Source organism: Macrobrachium nipponense, chromosome 49, assembly GCF_015104395.2.
Source record: "Macrobrachium nipponense isolate FS-2020 chromosome 49, ASM1510439v2, whole genome shotgun sequence".
NCBI classification, from domain to species: Eukaryota; Metazoa; Arthropoda; class Malacostraca; order Decapoda; family Palaemonidae; genus Macrobrachium; species Macrobrachium nipponense.
The window spans coordinates 13,548,713-13,568,339 of record NC_087224.1 but is presented as its reverse complement, the minus strand read 5'-3'; the positions used below and the strand labels follow the sequence as shown (position 1 = coordinate 13,568,339).

Here is a 19,627-nt window from a genome sequence, read left to right as displayed (position 1 = left end):
TTTCAAGTCATCCTGTTACTACCAGGTAGCATCAACTTATATACACTTGCATTTAAAACTAGATGTACTATCATGTAAATCAGTGCTACAAGTAGTCATTCTGATATGACCAGAGGACAACATTCACTGTTTTTACTTTTTTAAAGGAACATCATCTGCAGCCATTTCTTAATCAATTCAAATTTTCCTATGGTGCTCAATTACTTCTTAAAGAATAAATTATAAGATCATAATCTCAGACTACCATACAACAGAAATTCACTGTTGTGCCAAATACAGACACTGAATGCAAGGTTATCATCAACAGTACAGTCCTACAGTCATTATAAAGAGGTGGCCATAATATTGTTATCATTATTGGGCAGAGTTCAGGAAGATGGACAGCTAGGTGGGAAGAGATCTGAGGGAACAGCCATAAAGTAAAAAGGGAGAAAACAGTACGTATGGGGCTGAAGAAATGCTGAGAGGAATCTTCACCAGTTATTTCTATGGGGTAACTGAGCACAAGTTTCCCTCTAAACTTTACTTAAAAAAAGAGCATGAACGTATACAAAAAAATCTACTAAATACTTGTGCAGTAGTCTACTTTAATACAAGCAGTCCTCGGTTAATGGCGGGGGTTCTGTTCCGACGGCTTGACGATAAGCGAAAACCGCAGATGCCAATAATCTGTCGTAGGGGCTGATAAAACGGATATCAGTGTATTTCAGCGGTAGATAGTGCCATAAAACCAGATCGCCGATAACTGGGGACTGCCTGTACGTATTTGCTAACCTAAACTAATCTGCAATTTAAAGTTTAAAAAATTTAATTCAGGAAATACTGTATATCTAAAAATTGGATCTAAAACAGTAGCATAAGAAAAAATAATAGTAATATGGGAGTTGGAAAGTCAAAAAACCCATTAAGCTGAGGTGTTACTTTAGAATATTCACAAAATTATATTTAAATTCATTACTATAGGGCAATGGACAGATAAAATGGGCAGTTGTAGGCTATATCTAAACTGCAGCAGACAAAACTACACATTAATGAAAGCTTAAAATGATCTGTCATAATTAAATAGCAGTAGTTAAGCTGATATTTCCAGCGATGAGAAGCAAATGTTGCGTACGTTGGTGGAAACCAGTAGTTTTTGGTGAGAGAAACTTTTGTTCATTCTTTTTACTATTAAAAGATTAATATCCCACTTGCTGCCTCATAACCACATAATACAAAAACTATGAAAAATGTCTGAGTAACAGGAAGCACTATCTAAAGCTTTCACACAAAAACCACTGGAAATAGGCTTATAAAATACAATTCCATATTTTGGATTTTGCTGACCACTTAGACTAGTAGTACTACATCTGCAATAATCTACTCGTGCAAAATACAGTAATGGCTACCATCTAATGTTTGCTAAGATCTTGGCCAAGAGGAGGTCTATTACCAGCAGTTTACCCTACATAGCAAAAAAAGCTATACATAATAACAGCCACAATATTTGTACCCCAATACTCCCCAAATTGTGTCCAAAATCACCTGATACAGAGCCAATATACTATCGCTATTGAAGTTTCTGTTATTTTTTTCTAATATACAGTATTTCTCTTCAATTCTTGCACTCTGACTTTCCATTATTTATCAAAAAGCAGCAGCTACGATTTGCAGTTAACACGGAAATCACTAACATCTGAGAATATCCAGAAAAAAACCGTTTGAAGACTAGCCTTCTCTACTGATATCGAGTCTTAAAACTGCTAAATATATATTTCATAATTCAAGCTGAGTTTATTTCTGAAACACTGTGGACAAATACCTAATCATTAAAATACCACTGTGGACAAATACCTAATCATTAAAAATATCTTATAGAATCTTTTTTCTTATGGGAAGGATTCTAAAGGAAAAGTTACAGACACACAAAATGACAGCGTTGATAATTATTCACAAGTGCGTCGACACAAAACATATTTACTTTTTAAGCGTCAAACCTTACGATCAATACGTACATGATTTGGCAAAGATGGATATGACATAAAACTTTGTCTAAATATGCATTCAATTGGAATACTACAGTGGTGCCCTTACATAACCTACGCAAAGATGTGGTGTCAAGTATCTGCTTTTGTGCAAAGTTGCATTTTAAGACATTGAATGCTATGCATGTAATATTGTAAAGTATAAGGTTTTAAAATGGATATATAAGTATAAAATACCATTTTTTTAATGCTAAACATAAGGGTATGATAAAAACAATTAAAGATCTAAAATCAACGTGACGGTTAACTGACACCTACTTTCTCTCTCTCAAAAATATATTGATGACAATAATAATAATGATGACGTTACAAGGCCTACATAATGAGATAAAATGAAATTGTTAAGATACAATAAAGTTTTACACATACTTACCTGGCAGATATATACGTTCAATGGCCCACCCATCCTCCCCTCAGGAGATAGGAGGAAGAAAAATTCTGTCAGAAAACGGGAATGATTCCTATTACCGCCACCCAGCGGCGGTAGGGGGTGATCACCTGACCTACCTGTAGCGTGTGCCGCGAATTTTGAATTCTGTCGGACGTCAGAGACATAAGCTAAGTATATATCTGCCAGGTAAGTATGTGTAAAACTTTATTGTATCTTAACAATTTCATTTTTACACATGCAACTTACCCGGCAGATATATACTTAGCTGATTGGCACCCTTGGAGGAGGGTAAGAGAAAGTTACTCAATATGAATAGCAATTCAAAAAACAGGGAAAACAACTTTTGTTGTAGGTACTATAAATAAACTTAAATACCTTGATTCCTACCTTATTGGGCAGAAGACTTCATGAGTACTGTCTATGAGTCTGCTTGCCTCAAGAGTTCCAGTGAGGACGAGACCTGTCACTGAGATCTCTTCTGGATCATGTCAATGGGGGCTAGCCCGCTTACTCGACAGAGCCTTATTTCGGATCGTACCAATGGGGCCTATCCCACTTACATGGTAGAGCCTTCACCTTTGTCATATCAACGGGGACTAACCCTCTTACAAGACAGAGCCTAGGTCCAAACCATTACAAGGAGCATGAAACAACCAATCTCGACCACCTGACCACACTACTTTGTTATACACTATGATTTGAAAGTGGTACTTTTCCCTGACCACTTTCAATCGACCATAAAAAACAACACCACAAGATTAAAATTCCTAATCTATCTAAACTAAGCTAGATTGGTTTCAGCCCCCTGTCCCAGCACCGAATCCGCAGACACGTAAGGTCCGAGAGAGAAGCACTTATCATAAGTCACACGTACATCTCTCAAATAGTTAGATGCAAACAGAATTGCATCTCCAATATGTGGATCCAATTAAATCCAGTAACGACATATTCTTGTGAAAAGCTAAGGAGGTTGCCACGGCTCTGACCTCATGTGCTTTCACTCTCATCTGTCCGAGATGTTCCTCTTCACAGGAAATATGTGCTTCTGTAATAATATCTCTGATAAAGAATGCCTGTGCATTCTTCGACATCGTTCTTCTCGGATCTCTTACTGAGCACCAAAGGCTCTCTGAGTTTCCTCCCATTTGCTTTTTCCTCTCTAAGTAGAACTTGAGGATCCTTACCGGACACAAGGTTCTCTCTATCTCTCTCCCTACCAGGGAAGTCAATCCTTTAACTTCAAACGTCCTTGGCCAAGGCTTAGAAGGATTCTCATTTTTTGCTAAAAATAGGGGGTTAAATGAACACACTGCAGAATCCTTCCTGAAGCCCACTGTGCCTTCTAAAGCCTGGAGTTCACTTATTCTTTTAGCTGATGCTAATGCAAAGAGGAAAATAGATTTCCTAGTCAAGTCCCTAAACGATGAGTTATTGGGAGGTTCAAATTTATCTGACATGAGAAACCTTAGCACCACATCCAGGTTCCAGCTGGGTGGTCTAGCTGTCTTGGACTTCGAAGTTTCGAATGATTTAATCAAATCGTGTAGGTCCTTGTCATCCGTGATGTTTAGTCCTGTATGTCTAAACACCAAGGAAAGCATACTTTTATATCCTTTTATAGTCGAGACTGCAAGGTTACATTTTTGTCTCAAATACAACAGGAAATCTGCTATTTCCGTCACAGAGGTACTGGAAGAGGATACATTCTGATTCCTGGCCCACCTTCGGAACACTTCCCACTTCGACTGGTACACGAGTATAGTTGAAGGTCTCCTGGCTCTTGCAATTGCCTTTGCAGCCGCGCGTGAAAACCCCTTTGCTCTGACGAGTCCTTCGACAGTCTGAAGGCAGTCAGACCGAGCGATAGTTTTGTGGTATCTGTCGAAGTGGGGCTGTCTGAGAAGATCGTTCCGTAAAGGAAGGTACCTTGGAAAATCTATCATCCATTCCAGTACCTCTGTGAACCACTCTTGAGCTGGCCAGAATGGGGCGATTAGGGTCAATTTCGCTCCTTTCGTCAAAACAAACTTCCTTATGACGTTTCCTATGATCTTGAAAGGAGGAAAAGCGTAGCCGTCTATTCCTTCCCAATTTAGAAGGAGGCCGTCTATTGCTACTGCCCTTGGATCCGAAATCGGAGAGCAGTAGTTCTCCAGCCTGGCATTCCAATGAGTTGCAAACAGGTCTATGTTTGACCTTCCCCATAGGCTCCAAATCTGATTGCAGACCTCTGAGTGCAGGGTCCACTCCATGGAAATGACTTGATCTTTCCTGCTCAACAAGTCTGCTCTGACGTTCTTCTCGCCTCGGATAAACCTCGTTAAGAGCGTGATGTTCCGCTCCTTTGACCATAGAAGAAGCTCCTTCGCCTTCTTGTACAGTGAGAGGGAGTGAGTCCCCCTGAATTTACCTGCAACACTGAGTTCGCGACTTGGGATTCCCACTGTCTGAGAGCTAGATGCACTGCCACTAACTCTTTCTCGTTGATGTGCCAGGACACCTGTTCCCCACTCCAGGTGCCTGACACTTCTCTCGGGCCCAACGTCGCTCCCCATCCCATTTCCGAAGCGTCTGTAAACAACACTAGGGAGGGGTTCGGTAACTGCAGCGATAGTCCCTCGTTTAGTCTGCCTGGTTCTAACCACCAGCTGAGGTTTTCCTTTATTCCTCTGGACAGAGGAAAAGATTCCCACAGATCCTGATTCTTCTGGTCCCAATTCTCCTTCAAGAAGAATTGAAGTGGTCTTATGTGAAGCCTCCCTAGAGAAACGAACTGTTCCAACGAGGAGAGGGTCCCCAGAAGACTCATCCATTCCCTCGCGGAACATTGTTCTTTCTCTAGGAAGGTCTTCACTTTTAGAATGCACCGTTCTTGTCTTTCTATGGACGGAAACACTTGAAAACCCCGAGAATCCATCAAATCCCCAGATAGACAATGCTTGCTGGGGATCCATCTGGGATTTCCCGGAGGTTCACTAACAGTCCCAGGGACTGAGTCAGATCCAACGTCGATCTTAGGTCCTCCAGACACTGATCCTTGGATTGAGAGCGAATCAGCCAATCGTCGAGATACGGAGATATCCTTATTCCTTTTAAATGTAGTCAATGTGCTACGTTTTTCATCAATCCCGTGAAAACTTGGGGAGCTGTGGAAAGACCGAAACAAAGGGCGCGAAACTGAAATACTTGGCCCTGTACCATAAATCTTAGGTACTTTCTGGATGAGGGATGGATGGGTACATGAAAGTAGGCATCTTGCAGATCCAATGACACCATCCAATCCCCTTGTCTTAGCGCTGAAAGAACTGAAGACGTCGTCTCCATTGTGAATGTTGTTTTGATCACAAAGTGATTCAGAGCGCTTACGTCCAGCACTGGTCTCCACTCCCCCGAGGCTTTTGGTACCAGAAAGAGGCGATTGTAAAAGCCTGGAGATTGAATGTCTAATACCTTTTCTATAGCCTTCTTTTCTAACATCTGTTGCACCAGATGTAATAGTGCTTGGTTCTTTAAAGGATCTCTGTATCTTGCCGCTAACTCCCTTGGAGTGGTGGTTAAGGGAGGTTTTTCCCTGAAGGGGATCAAGTATCCTCTCTCGAGAATAGAGAGGGACCAGTTGTTCGCCCCTCTCTGAGCCCAGACCTTCGCGAACCTCAAAAGTCTGGCTCCTACTGGAGTCTGGAGGACTCCTGTCTCACTGCGGCTTTGAGAATGGTCTTCGAGAAGATCGTCCTCTCTTAAACGGCCTTCTACTCTTAAGTGCGGGTCTCGAGGTTGTTCTTCCTCGAAAGGGCTGTTGGAAGGACACTTTATTCGTTGCTCCCTCTCTCTTAGCCATTGGCACAGCAGGTTTAAGCCTCTTGGTGGACTGGGCAAGAAGATCTTGCGTAGCCTTCTCCGAAAGTGACCTAGAAATGTCCCTCACTGTCTCCTGAGGAAACAGGTATTCCAAGAGTGGTGAAAAAAGCAAAGAGGCTCTCTGTAAGGGAGAAACAGACTTGGAGAGAAACGAGCTGTAAACTGATCTCTTTTTGAGCACTCCTGCTCCAAAGAGAGAGGCTACTTCTGTAGATCCATCCATGACTGCCTTGTCCAGGCACGAAAGGACACTGGATAACACCTCCATCGTCACAAACTCCGGATCCTGCGCTCTTTTTGCTAGAGCTCCTAAAGCCCAATCCATGAAGTTGAAGACTTCTAATGTGCGAAATAGACCCTTGAGTAAATGGTCCATCTCGCACATTCCCCAAGACGCTTTAGCTGATAGTAGAGAGCGTCTTCTAGATGAGTCCACCAGAGCAGAAAAATCCGCGTTTGCAGAAGCCGGAAGGCCTAACCCCATGGGTTCCTTCGTGTCGTACCAGACACCCGGCTTACCTGTTAATCTAGACGGAGGGCACAAAAACACCGTCTTACCTGCCTCCTTCTTAACCAGGAGCCAGTTCTCCAGATTCTTAATGGCCTTTCTCATAGAGAGAGTTGGCCGCATCTTGACAAAAGAGGGGGATTTTGCCAACTTAGTACTAGATAGCAGAGATCCTGGAGAAGGGGGATCAGCCGAACACAGCGAGTCCCCAAACTCCTGAAGTAGTAATGATGAAAGTCTCTTATAATCAGAGATTCCTACTTCTTTCGTTTCTTCCTCCTCCGAGACTTCCTCCAAGGTTACGTTTGGAGAGGGAGACTTCTTAGGTGAAGAAGTCCTGGCAGGTATGCGACTCTTATCCTTCAAGAGTTCGCCCGATGAAGTCGCCAGTTCAAAGTCTGAGATATGTTTCCTCAGCAAAGAAAAAACCTCCGCTTTCTGCCGCTCCACAGGTTCTTGATACCTGATAGGAGAGGATCTAGAGCCTACCTCCTCAGGCTCTTGGCGCCTATCCGGTGAAACACTCGCTTCTACTCTCGAGCGCCTACTATGAGTAGGGCGCGAATCCAAAGTCAGGATCCTTTCAGGCTCTTGGCGCCTGTGAGGAGAGGCGCTTGAGCCTACTCTTCTGTGACTCCCAGGAGTAGGGCGCGAGTCTGACAAGAGGCTCCTTTCAGGCTCCTGAATCTTACGAGGAGAGGCGTAAGAGCCTACTCCTGATCTTCCAGGAGTAGGGCGCGAATCCCTGGCAAGGCTCTTCTTAGGCTCTTGCTGCCTTTGAGGAGAGGAGCTTGCGCCTACTCTTGATCGTCTTACAGGAGTAGGGCGCGAATCCAAGATTAGGCTCCTTTCAGGCTCTTGACGCCTGCTAGGAGATTGGAAAGCGTCCACTTTAGATACTCTTCCAGGAGTAGGGCGCGAACCCATGTTTAGGTTCTTCCTAGAATCTTGGAACCTGCTAGGAGAGGCGCTTGACTCCCTTGAGGAAAGCCTACCATGAGCTCTCAAGTAACTTAATGGGCTTCTATCATCCAGGAGTCCTATCGAACGTTGGCGCCTTCTAGAAAAGTTATCCTTCGAAGGAGAGCCCTTCTCGCTTCTATCCCTCTGAGCAGAGCGTACCCTCTCTCGTTCCTTCCTTCCACTTGAAGAGGAGATCCTACTCCTAGGAGATCGTTCGACAGATACAAACCGATCACTGCCTTCTCGCATGAAGACTTTCTCCTTACTCCTACCAGGAGAGGATCTAGAGCCTACTTCTTGGCGCTTTGCGCTATGACTCTTCTTAGCATCAGAGCTTCTGCGCGGGGAATACAATCTTCCCTGTCTATACGAAGTATCAAAGGAGTCATCTACTCTCGGGGGAGAATAGGTTCTTACTGGTGAAGATCGCCTACTATACTCCTCCTTCCTACTAGGAGAAGGTCTCCTAACAGAACTCTTAACTGGAAGAGCGGCGTCCTTCCTGCGAGAAGGCTCCTTGCGCCTACTAGTTGAAAGAGAGCCTACTAAAGAAGAGAGATTCGCTTGAAGGTCCAACAGGAATTTCTTAGTAGAGGACCGAATCCCTTCTGGTGAAGATTCAGGAGACTTCATAGCCTTCTTAGGCGCAGGAGAATACTCCGGAAAAGGTTCCGGGCTGGAGTCAAGAGCGCCTTCTCCTGACGGTTTCCAGGCTCTCTTGAGAGGGCGCGATTTGGAAGATGAGCTCCATCCTCGCTTAGGAGAGGATGAATCAGAGTCGGAAAAACACTTCCTTAAGAGGCTTTTCCTATAGCTCTCTGCAGCAGCCTGGGACGAGCCTACAGGATCTGCTGAAGGGACGCCTGACCGTTGGGGATACTCTACATCCCCCTTGCGGCTTTCGACATTCCTCCTCCCTTGGGCATGGGAGTCTGAAAGAGGTCTAGGCCTAGGAGCGATGTGGAGTCGGTCAGACGCCCCCTCCACTGCACTGGGGACACTGCACACGTCACTAAACACTTCACCCTTACCTTGGTCTATATCTCGCAATTGCTGTTGCAAATTGTGGATTGACGCTTCCACAGCGGCTCTCTCGGCATACGCATCTGCGGGTTCGCTGCGGGGGGAAGGAGCTGAAACCAAAAAGGAAGATGGCGAAGCTACTGCAGGGTTAGAAATACTATCCTGTTCCGCAGAACGGGATCTACTTAAACTTCTAGCTAAAGCTTTTCTAATCCTATCCTTTTCTAATTTATTCACGTATGCAGTTAGCTCTTTCCATTGCACTTCAGTTAAGCTCTCGCATACATCACATGTATCCTTAACTGAACAATCCCTTCCCCTACATTTTACACAAACAGTGTGAGGGTCCAAAGTAGCCTAAGGCAACCTCACCTTGCATCCCTCATTTACACATACTCTAAACAGAGTTCCAGGTGTTAAATCAGACATATTATCTAACTATATCCAAAAAACAGCGTATGCCAACAACCAAAGATCAAATACTTCCCAAATAATCCTCGGCGAAGCAAGCAAGAAATTCTAAGCAGGAGCTACCAACAAAGTTGTTGTCAGCACCGGCGACAGAAAAATTCTGTCAGAAAACGGGAATGATTCCTATTACCGCCACCCAGCGGCGGTAGGGGGTGATCACCTGACCTACCTGTAGCGTGTGCCGCGAGTTTTGAATTCTGTCGGACGTCAGAGACATAAGCTAAGTATATATCTGCCGGGTAAGTTGCATGTGTAAAAGTGAACAATTTAGGCACTGTGTTTATTAAATGTGCTGAGCCATGAATCTCCTGACAGCACACTGAATTTTAAGAACAGTCCCAGGTCAACGAAACCTGTCACTGAGAGTTTTGAAAGTCATCCAGTGCAGTTGGTGTGCATGACTGACAATCTCAAAACTCCGTGAATTACTCCTTTTTTTTTTTTATCCATAAACCATTATAAAATTTTTCAGTTCCCCTAGTTCCCATCTCCTATGTCAGGTACTTCTGTGAAATTTGTAAGCAGATGAGCATAATTAGTAAATATCAGTAGAATTATGATCTTACATTTTGCAATTCTCTCACTAGAATTGCGAGCAAGACCAAGCCTGTTCAACTATCGATCGTGTGTTTCCCTAAACTTTATAAGTAAATAGAAAAACTAGAGAGTCCACTGAAACCCAGACATGACAGCCTAGCTTATGACTAACCACCAGCCCAGGGATGCCAAACCACGGTAAGTGTTGCAAGTAGTTTGCGCATTGTATGGTTTCTCTGACATTCAAACTTTGTGGTACAACAATGAGGAAAAAAATCCACCTTGAGATATGACCTGTACAGTTTCTTTACCTATTTAGGCATGTGGTGACATCACACCACTCAGTAAAGTTCAAAGGTACTGACACACATGTAATGTGTATGTTACATAGTAGTATACTATTCAATTTACTACTGTTTATTTCCCATTTCAATTATCACAATCTCTGTGTCTAGCCACACATGATTATGTGACTTATGAGTATGCTTTACTGGAGGAACTTTGCTTTGTTCAGTTCTTTTTCAATATTGCTGTGATAGTGACCATTTGCCTGCAACTGTTAGGCGAATTTAACTTTCATATCTGTATTCTCATTGCTATTTGCCCTCTACAAACTTTTAAGAAAGAAAGAAGCACCATCAAATTTCAAGAATCGGAGTTAAAGATTTGGCATGTACACAAAGGATAACAAAGCATTATGCCCTTCTTGTCCTGAAACAGTAATATGTTGAACATTCAGAAGCCAGTATGAAGCTGTTCATAAACAACTAAGTAATGAAAGAGAACAGAACATATGGAATATACATCTCAACTAATTAGCAAAAGAGAAATTGAGCCATAGCTTACACTTTTTTTTTCCAGCAAGTAACATCTTCAGTGTTACTTTTGAGACTTAAAAAGTTATTGCTTAGTGAGCAAATCAAATGTATACCAATGAGTCATTGCCAGAATCCTTCCTTTCCATTAAGGCAACTAGGTAACTTTTTAAGGAAAAGCTTGTTAAGCTTATTTTAAAGGAAGAGCTCATTAAGTGCATTAAATATCCATCTGTTTAACAGACAGTTTAAAGATGTACAGCTGCAATTATGTTTAAAAAGCACAAAGCAGAACTTTTAAGAAAATTTAGCTTCATGCAAACTACAGTATATACTATTTGTCTTGAGAACACTGACGCTCCAGCATCAGTTATGCTAGTCATAATAGCTTGACTTTGTATGGGTGACGAAGTGTGCAGAGAACTGACTGATAGGGTAACATTACCTGAACATACCACAGGGGTTGAAATATGCAAGACAGTTATAAATGAACTGTCTAATCGACATGATGAAGTTTCAAAGGTTCGGTAGTTTCTGTTACAACAGATGGTTCCCAGAATGACTGGTAGAAGGAAGCAGGTCTCACGAATCTATTTGCCAAACACTTTGGTCATCCACTGATATGCTGTCATTGCATCATACACGAGAAGGCTTCGTGCACAAAAGCGGGTTTAGAGGAACTTGCAGATGTGAATTCAGACCATTACTATACTAGATGGTAATTTCCTTTCTTTGAGGGCTTTGAAAAATAACAACTTTAAGAGTTTATTAAAAGACATAAGGTGAATGAAGGGTTACTTATATACAATAATGTTTGCTGGTTAAGACACATTTGTATTCTGAGCAAATTTATTCTATTTCTGGATGAAATACATATTCTGACAGTTCAGCATTGTCTTTTAAGGATGTCCTTCCAGATTCATCCTTGTATGGGTACTGGGTATTGGTATAATTTCAGCGTAAATTACAAACTTTAGGTCTAGCACACCCAACAACACCAAACCTAAAAAAAAAAAGCTGTGTGCAATTAAAACCTGAATATAGATACTATAATAACTTGGAATACAGGGAAAAAGCAGTCAAGAAACCTACAATTATTGCCAGAAGGACCGAACTGAGTCTTTGCTATAATTTTCTTCATAACTTGTCATGTTCAGCGAAGTGAATTTGCATTATTCACTTTAAAATTGCAAGAATAAACCTAAATATGTTTCAGCTGAGTGACTTGGATGATCCTGAAATGCAACAGCATGAATTTTGCCACGTGATGGGATAAATCTACTTGCTTCAAAACTGACTCACAAAGTCCTGGAAGGTACTAGCAGATTTTAACACACACAAAATGAGACAGAAGCATGATATGTTTGCATTCTGCTCCTAAACCCTATGACTCAAGATATCTATTATTAGACTTTCCGTGAAATATTAATTAGTGTAACTGTTCTCCAAGGTAAACTTTAGCTTGGCTCTCCAGGAGAAGTTTTAATGAATAAACTTGGTATATTATAAAAAGCTATGTGCATCTCCTAAGGCTATAAAGTAAAAAAATAAACTTATGTCTGATTTAAAGGATATAATACTCACTTTACTATAGGCCACTTCAATCTTAAACATCTTGGCTCTAATTTCCATTTCTTTCATTATAATGTAGGCCATGCTGGCCTTGAGCAAGTTAAATCACACTGGGCTTTTCTTTTTAAATTTTATAACCTATGTTAGGCCATATCTGCTTGAAAATAGCTTAGATTTTCATTTCATTTCATTCTTCTAGCCTAAAGAATTTCTCTGATAGTGTTTGTTAGGATAGAAGATGAACAGACTATGTTACACGTTTGCTCTTTAGGCAGAGACGTAAAGCCTACTGGCAGACCTACATGAGTATGCACAGCCAACTGAAAGGATAGGCTAGGCCTATATTAAATTAACTTAAAGGCCTAATGTAAACAATTTGGATGAATTTGCCATGACAGTTAAAATGAGGGGTAAAATCTTACTTTAAACCATTATTACATTTTGGAGTTGAAAACGTGATTTTCCAATGTTTTAGCTAAATGACCGCTTCGTACATTTCTCCAATTTGTTTCTTTAGCTTTAAAGATTCACTTTATTACGAGCACCACTCCCATGAGCAGTGTTCAGTGCCAGCCCCATGAATGGCAAAAAAAAAAAAAAAAGATGGAAAATATCTTGTTAACAGTAAATCTGCAACAGAAACCAACATAGGGTAAACAACTGACTGGACTGGCCAACTCACTGACTACCGCATTTGTGGCCACCCTCCGAAAAAGTACTTTAACACGTCCTGACACCGGAGATGGTCATCAGTCATGAGTTGTTGGTGGTGAGAGGAGGAGCTCAAGACCTCTACTCTCCTTCCGAAGTAAGTATTTTCTCCAAAGTTAGAAATTAAGGCCATATTTTAAGATTTAAACAGAGGGTAATGAAAAGTGTGGCCAATGCAGTGCACACTATCTCCATGACACTTTCAAAATTTTTACTTACAATTAAAAATGTTTAGAAGATTGACTACATCTCGATGTTTGCGGAGTCGCTTGTGTCAACAAACTTCCCATTTCCTGTGCTAAATCCGCACACCACTTGTACCCATAGATGCTGGGACACTTTCATCACAACAATCGTAAACACGACTTACAACCACTACTTTTCCAAGGGAACTACGGCATTCTTTGCGCTCTTCAATTGTTTATCAGTGTTGTCAATTGGTATGTGTTTACCCTCCAAACTGGGTATAAGACTTACACAAAACCGGGGAAATAAGAGAAATTAGCGTATCTATTTGTAGTATATATATACATATTACAGTAATTTCATCATTGCTGCATTACTATGACAACTAGAATTCATGGAAACAGTTTGTAAATGCATTGGCGTATGTGTGAAGTTCCACTAGATTGGCAACGATGAGTCCTTTTTTCGTCGCCTCATCTGCTCGTAAGTACATCAGAAATATTTGTAATTTTTCCAGGTTAATTTGGTTGCAAAAAAGGGATAATAGACATGAATTAAATAAACATTTTGAAGTAACAAAGTTAAGCTAAACTAAATAATGAGTAAAGTAAACAATTAAGGGAATAAAGCTTTGCACCTCATACACAGCGTACTCGTGTGCTGTGTAACTGTGTTTGTGGAGTGAGCACTTAGGAACCAGGAACAGCAACATAGTTCAAGTGCAATTTGGAGTGAATTAAGACCAAAACGTGTATAATAACAATCAAATAAGCACTGTGGAGTTTCAGTTGTGATGGCAGTAAGGATAAAAATGATATTGTTAGAATACAATAAAGTTTTGTACATACTTACCCGGCAGATATATACTTAGCTTATGTCTCTGACGTCCGACAGAAATTCGAATTTCGCGGCACACGCTGCAGGTAGGTCAGGTGATCTACCCCCCCTGCCGCTGGGTGGCAGGAATAGGAACCGTTCCCGTTCTAGAACCAGATTTTCTCTTCCACCTGTCTCCTGAGGGGAGGCTGGGTGGGCCATTCATCGTATATATCTGCCGGGTAAGTATGTACAAAACTTTATTGTATTCTAACAATATCATTTTTGTACATGCAACTTCCCCGGCAGATATATACTTAGCTGATTGACACCCTTGGTGGTGGGTAAGAGACAACTATTTACTGAATAGACAGGTAAACAACATACGTTGTAGGTAATAAATAAATAAAACCTTGGTTCCTACTTGTTCAGGCGGAAGATTCCATGGCTAATGCCTAGGAATCTGCTTCGCCTCAAGAGCCTCAGCGAGGATGTGACCTATGGCTAAGAGTTCTTGTGGGTCTGTCGATGGGGTCTTATCCATTTACTCAACAGAGCCGTTTACATGACAATATGCCTATGCCTAGTGGCATAATTAAGGAGCACAACACCGATCCCGATCACCTGATCCTAACACGAGGGTTAGTGCTTAAGTTGAAAAGAGTTATCCCCAAACTCCTTTCAAACAACCCAAAGAAAAAACACGACGTTAACTAAAATTTAACTCACTAGTTAAGGATCAGTATCGGCTCCCTATCCCAGCAATGTATCCGCAGACACGTATCAACCAAGAGAGAAGGATCTCTCGTAGGTTATCTTGACATCCTTCGGATATGGGAAGTCAACACAGAGTTGCATCTCCCGTATGTGACAGCTAATATGTCCTTATGACATATTGTTAAGGAAAGAACAAGAATACAGAAAAGCTCGCACTTCATGCGCTTTTAATTCTCAGCTGTTTGAAGCTGTTTGTCAAGTGCTTAGGAGATCACATTGTCTCAAAGAAGGCCAGGGCATTCTTTGATATAGATCTCTTCTGGGTGAAGCCTGGAGCCTGGCTAGCGCCTCGCGCCTGGCTGGAGCCTTGCGCCTGAATGGCGCCTAGAGCCTGGCTGGACCTTCGCCTGCTGGCGCCTGGCGCTGAATGGCGCCTACCTGGCTGGAGCCTCGCGCCTGGCTGGCGCCTGATTGGCTCCTCCCTCCTGGCTAGCGCCTCGCGCCTGGCTGGAGCCTTGCGTCTGGCTGGCGCCTTGCGCCTGGAGCTTGGCAGAAGACTTCATGATTACTGTCTATGAGTCTGCATGCCTCAAGAGTTTCAGCGAGGTAGGGACCTATGACTGACAAACCCTTCTGGATCATGTCAATGGGGGCTAGCCCGCTACACGACAGAGCCTTCTCGGATCGTGCCAATGGGGGCTGACCCACTTACATGGCAGAGCCTACCTGTATAATATCAATGGGGACTAGCCCTCTTACATGACAGAGCTTTAGGTTTCTCTTTACTGGAAGGAGCCTTGCGCCTGGATGGCGCCTGGCTGGCTTCTAGAGCCTGGCTGGCTCCTAGAGCCTGGCTGGCTCCTAGAGCCTGGCTGGCTCCTAGAGCCTGGCTGGCGCCTCGCGCCTGGCTTGGCTCCTCCACACTTGTTGGAGCTTCGAGCTTGGAAGAGTCTCTAGGCTGTCTGGCGATGTCCACATCGGACACTCTTATATCTGTCCGATTTGTTCGCCTCTGGCGCATTTGCGCCAGGTTGGAGGCCCGCTCCTTCTCAGTATCCGGCCATGACAGAGTTCCTTGGAACTGTCCGCCTCTGGCGTTTTTCGCCATGTATTTGGCATTTGGGGTGCGTTGGGCTGGCGCTACATTGTCCGAGAGTCCTGAACAACCACATAGTTTTATCAGGAGACTGGAGAAGGGTGGAAGAAATTCTTCCCTTTGAGCTTTTGGCCCCTGGCAAGGGGAGGTGATTTTTAGTCAGCTACACCCAGTAGACAACAGGATATCTACAATACGAGAGAAGAGTCTTCCTCCGAGGAGGATCCTTCGTGAACACTTCTTTTGCTAACGAGATCTCTTCTTACATGTTGATGAGGTTCCTCGTTGCAGAATCTTTCCTATCCTTGCCCGAAGGAAGGGAAGGAGTCTGGAAGTCGAAGGAGAGACTGAGCTGAAATGGGCAGAACCCTGATTTATAGCTCTTATTGTATTCTTCTGAATACCTTCTGGGAAGCATTTTGACGCCCTCATCGCACCCCGAAGACTCTGTAGGCAAAACGTTTAACATCTCTTCTTCTGTAGATGAAAATGTAAGTACCCTGCCTGGGCAACTAAACTTCTATCTGAAAGCTTGCGTCAGGAATAGAGGGATTTAGTTCTTTTGCCAGACATACTATGCTGGCAAGAACCCATTGCCGAGTCTCCATTGAATCTGATGCGAGATTCCAATGCACAAAAAATTCACTTGTCTTCTTGGTCGTTTAGGGCTAAGAGAAACAAAGAATTCCTTCATAAACTTCCTCAAAGAAGTTTGATGAGGAGCAGTTCCATTTTGTCGGAACACGGAATCTGTGGCCACAAAAAAAAAATTCCATTCGAAGTACATGATATCCTACTCTTGTCGTATTGCGGTATCGTATAGATCCCGAAGAAAGATCTTAATCTTTGTTATCTCTAATTCCCCTTCTTGTAGAGACAGAGTATAGCCTTTTACTGCGTTCTTTGATAGCAGATATATACATAGGTGATTCTTCCCTCTGAAAGTGAAGAAAAAACCTCGCTATGTGGTTCACAGAGTATCGGAAGAGGACAGTTTCCTCATTCCATCTAGCACGATCTGCAGCAATTCTATGTCTTAGCCATGACTATTGTCATTTACCTTGAAAAATCCTCTTATTCATGTCCACTTCTGGTCAGTCTGCACGTGGAAAGACTCAGAGTGGAGAGGTTTTTCAGGTCTATTTATAATAGATTCTGATAGAATATCCAGATGCTCTTGGAAAAGCCATTACGAAACATGCTGGAGGAAGAACGTGACTTCTGTGAATCCCAACCTCTCTAAGGCCAAAATGAGGCATTCATCCTCTCTTCCTTTGACGCCCATTTATCTTAATATCTCTGTTAAGAATTTATAACTAGGGGAAAAAAGACTAAAGTTTATTCCCCTTCTTTAAATTAAAGATGTCGTATATTGCTACCTCTCTTGGTTCGAGGAAAGGAAGCAGTCTATAGGAAGCCTGTTCGTCTTCTCACCTTGCGAAGAGATCTATGAAGACTTTCCGCAGGTTCTCAAAACTCTTTTCAATAAATGTTAGACATACGTTAACAGTTATTATCTTCGATCGAGAAGGTTCTCACGGACATGCAAAATCTTGCATCGCAAACCTTTTAAGGATCGTTACGTTCCGTGTCTGTTCCCAAATAGGTTCTCTTTTGTTAACGCGAACAGGGGCGAAAAAAGAGATTCTCGATGCTCTTTGCGATATGAGAGAGTCGTGGAATTGGCCTAAGTGATTAAAAAAAATCATTTCATCATTCCTTGTAAGCGACCCCTTTCCGATTAAATGGGTAACGAAATCAGGAACGAATCTTGCCGTTACCGAGCCTCCGAGAGGCTACTGGTTTGTTTGTTTGTTTGTATGGTGTTTTTACGTGACTTCCGAACCACGTCGAGAGTGAACTTCTATCACCAGAAATCCACATCTCTCACTCCTCAATGGATGGCCGAGAATCGAACCCGCGACCACCGAGGTGAGAAGCAAACACCAAACCAACCACTACTGGACTCTTAGGTTAATAACTCGCTAAAACGAGAAATTATCTTGGATGGTACTTCTGGCGCATTGCGCCAGGCTGGCGCTTCTGGCGCAACTTGCGCCAGGCTGGCGTTGCTGACGCTTTGCGCCAGGCTGGCGCTTCCTTCTAGTTCTTTTAAGGTTATGTGCCAGAACATCTGTGCCCTTATGGTACCCGACATCCTTCACGTGTTAATTCCGTTCTTAGTAGGAAAAAAACTTTTTATACGTAGTATAGGTTCCATTCAGGGAAACAACTTCTGCCACTAAGAGAATGTTTCCCATCCGACCTCACCCATCGTTCTCTTGAGCAATATTACCGATTATAAAAAGTTTGGTTGTGTGCGTTTCTCGAAAGGATGAGAGAATTATATTATTTCGTGCTCTGCCGTATTAGACTCCTTTATAGTACTGTCACATTGTGGTAAACAGCATTAATCTAGGAAACCTTTGTAAGGATACTAGGAATTCTGTAGTTAACCTCGGTATGCGCATAAGACTTGACCATACCGTAGTCTTAAAGTGAATTCTCTTCTACTACATTCATCTTCTCACTAAGCATGTACTCTAATAAGCCATGCTTTCGTAAGCATGAGAGCATCATATAATATAGAGTTCCGCTGCGTTAGAATCCTTTAATAATGTTACCTACGGTAAACAGCATTGAAAGGTTGAATATCTCTTATTGAAAGCTTCTTAGCAAAAGGCAGACATATTTTATTTATGTTTGCTTAACTATCCCCTCAATCCGAGGCTAAAACCGCGATTGTAGGGGAGAGACACGGTTAGTTATTCCATCCCGCAGGAGAGAGACATGTAACCAACCACTCATGACCGACACCTACATGTTACTGTTTGTTGTGTATGGTGTTTTTACGTTGCATGGAACCAGTGGTTATTCAGCAACGGGGACCAAAGGCTGTACGTGACTTCCGAACACGTCAGAGTGAAATTCTATCACCAGAAATACACATCTATAACAGTGGAATGCCCGAGAATCGAACTGGCGGCCACCGAGGTGGCAGGCAAAGACCATACCAACCACGCCACTGAGGCGCTCCTACATTTTACTGCGTTGGTCTCTAAGGCGCGATAGCATCTCCATTAGCCGTCTGGCCTTACTCTTCCAGAGTTGCCAGCTACTCCATTAAATAAAGGAATCTTATAAAATTATCGAACTTCAGGAAGTTCTTATTAATGCATATTTAAGCGAAACAAAGACTTCGATAAATCTAGAAGCTAAGTAGGTGTTGTCTTAACAATCCCTTTAGCGTAGCCTTCCTAGGAAATTCCTGGAAGGATACTGATAATTGAGTTGCTCTACAAAGAAGTAACTACGGTATGTGTGATTTGCCGTATCGTATTCTCATACAGCAGATACTCAACTACCTTCTTTCCCTGCCGAGGCAGATAAAGGAAAAATTTTTACTGTCTTCGTTCTTTTCGTTAATAGAATGATATGATAGAGTATATATATCTCCTTAAGGAAGGAAGTTAATCCAGGAACTCTTTAAATCTTCGTGATTTCCTTATAAATCGCGGAAGAGACAGAATTCCTGTTCGTCTGTAGGGTTTACGGAAGGAAGTAGATATTTCCTATCCGCCATCATACCCAAACGTCGATGACATTCTTATAAGAAAACTCCCAAAGCGCTTGCCTCTTCATAACGAGGGAAGAGCATGAATGAAGGAGTGTGTCCGCATTACTCAAAGAGGAGCCTCGCGGACCTGACCTCATATCTCTTAAGAAGATTTGGAATATTCTGGCGCCTGGTGGCTCCTTGCGCCTAGCGCCTGGATATTTCCGCTGCTGCCTGGAATGTTCCGCACGCTAGAAAGGAGACTCGCTCCTGGAACGTTCGCTTGTGTGGAAGGTCCCGTGCGCCCTGATAGTTCCGAGCGCCTACTAGACCCCTTTTAGAAAGAGCCTCTTGCCCGGAAACGTTCAAAATGGAATGGAATC

At 42.7% G+C, this 19,627-nt stretch overlaps 1 protein-coding gene across 1 annotated transcript in view; it reads right to left on the bottom strand.

The window, feature by feature from the left end:
• Positions 1-19,627, bottom strand: part of LOC135205347 (probable protein phosphatase 2C T23F11.1) — a 107,134-nt gene that overhangs the window by 40,514 nt on the left and 46,993 nt on the right. The gene's annotated exons all lie outside the window — the stretch shown is intronic.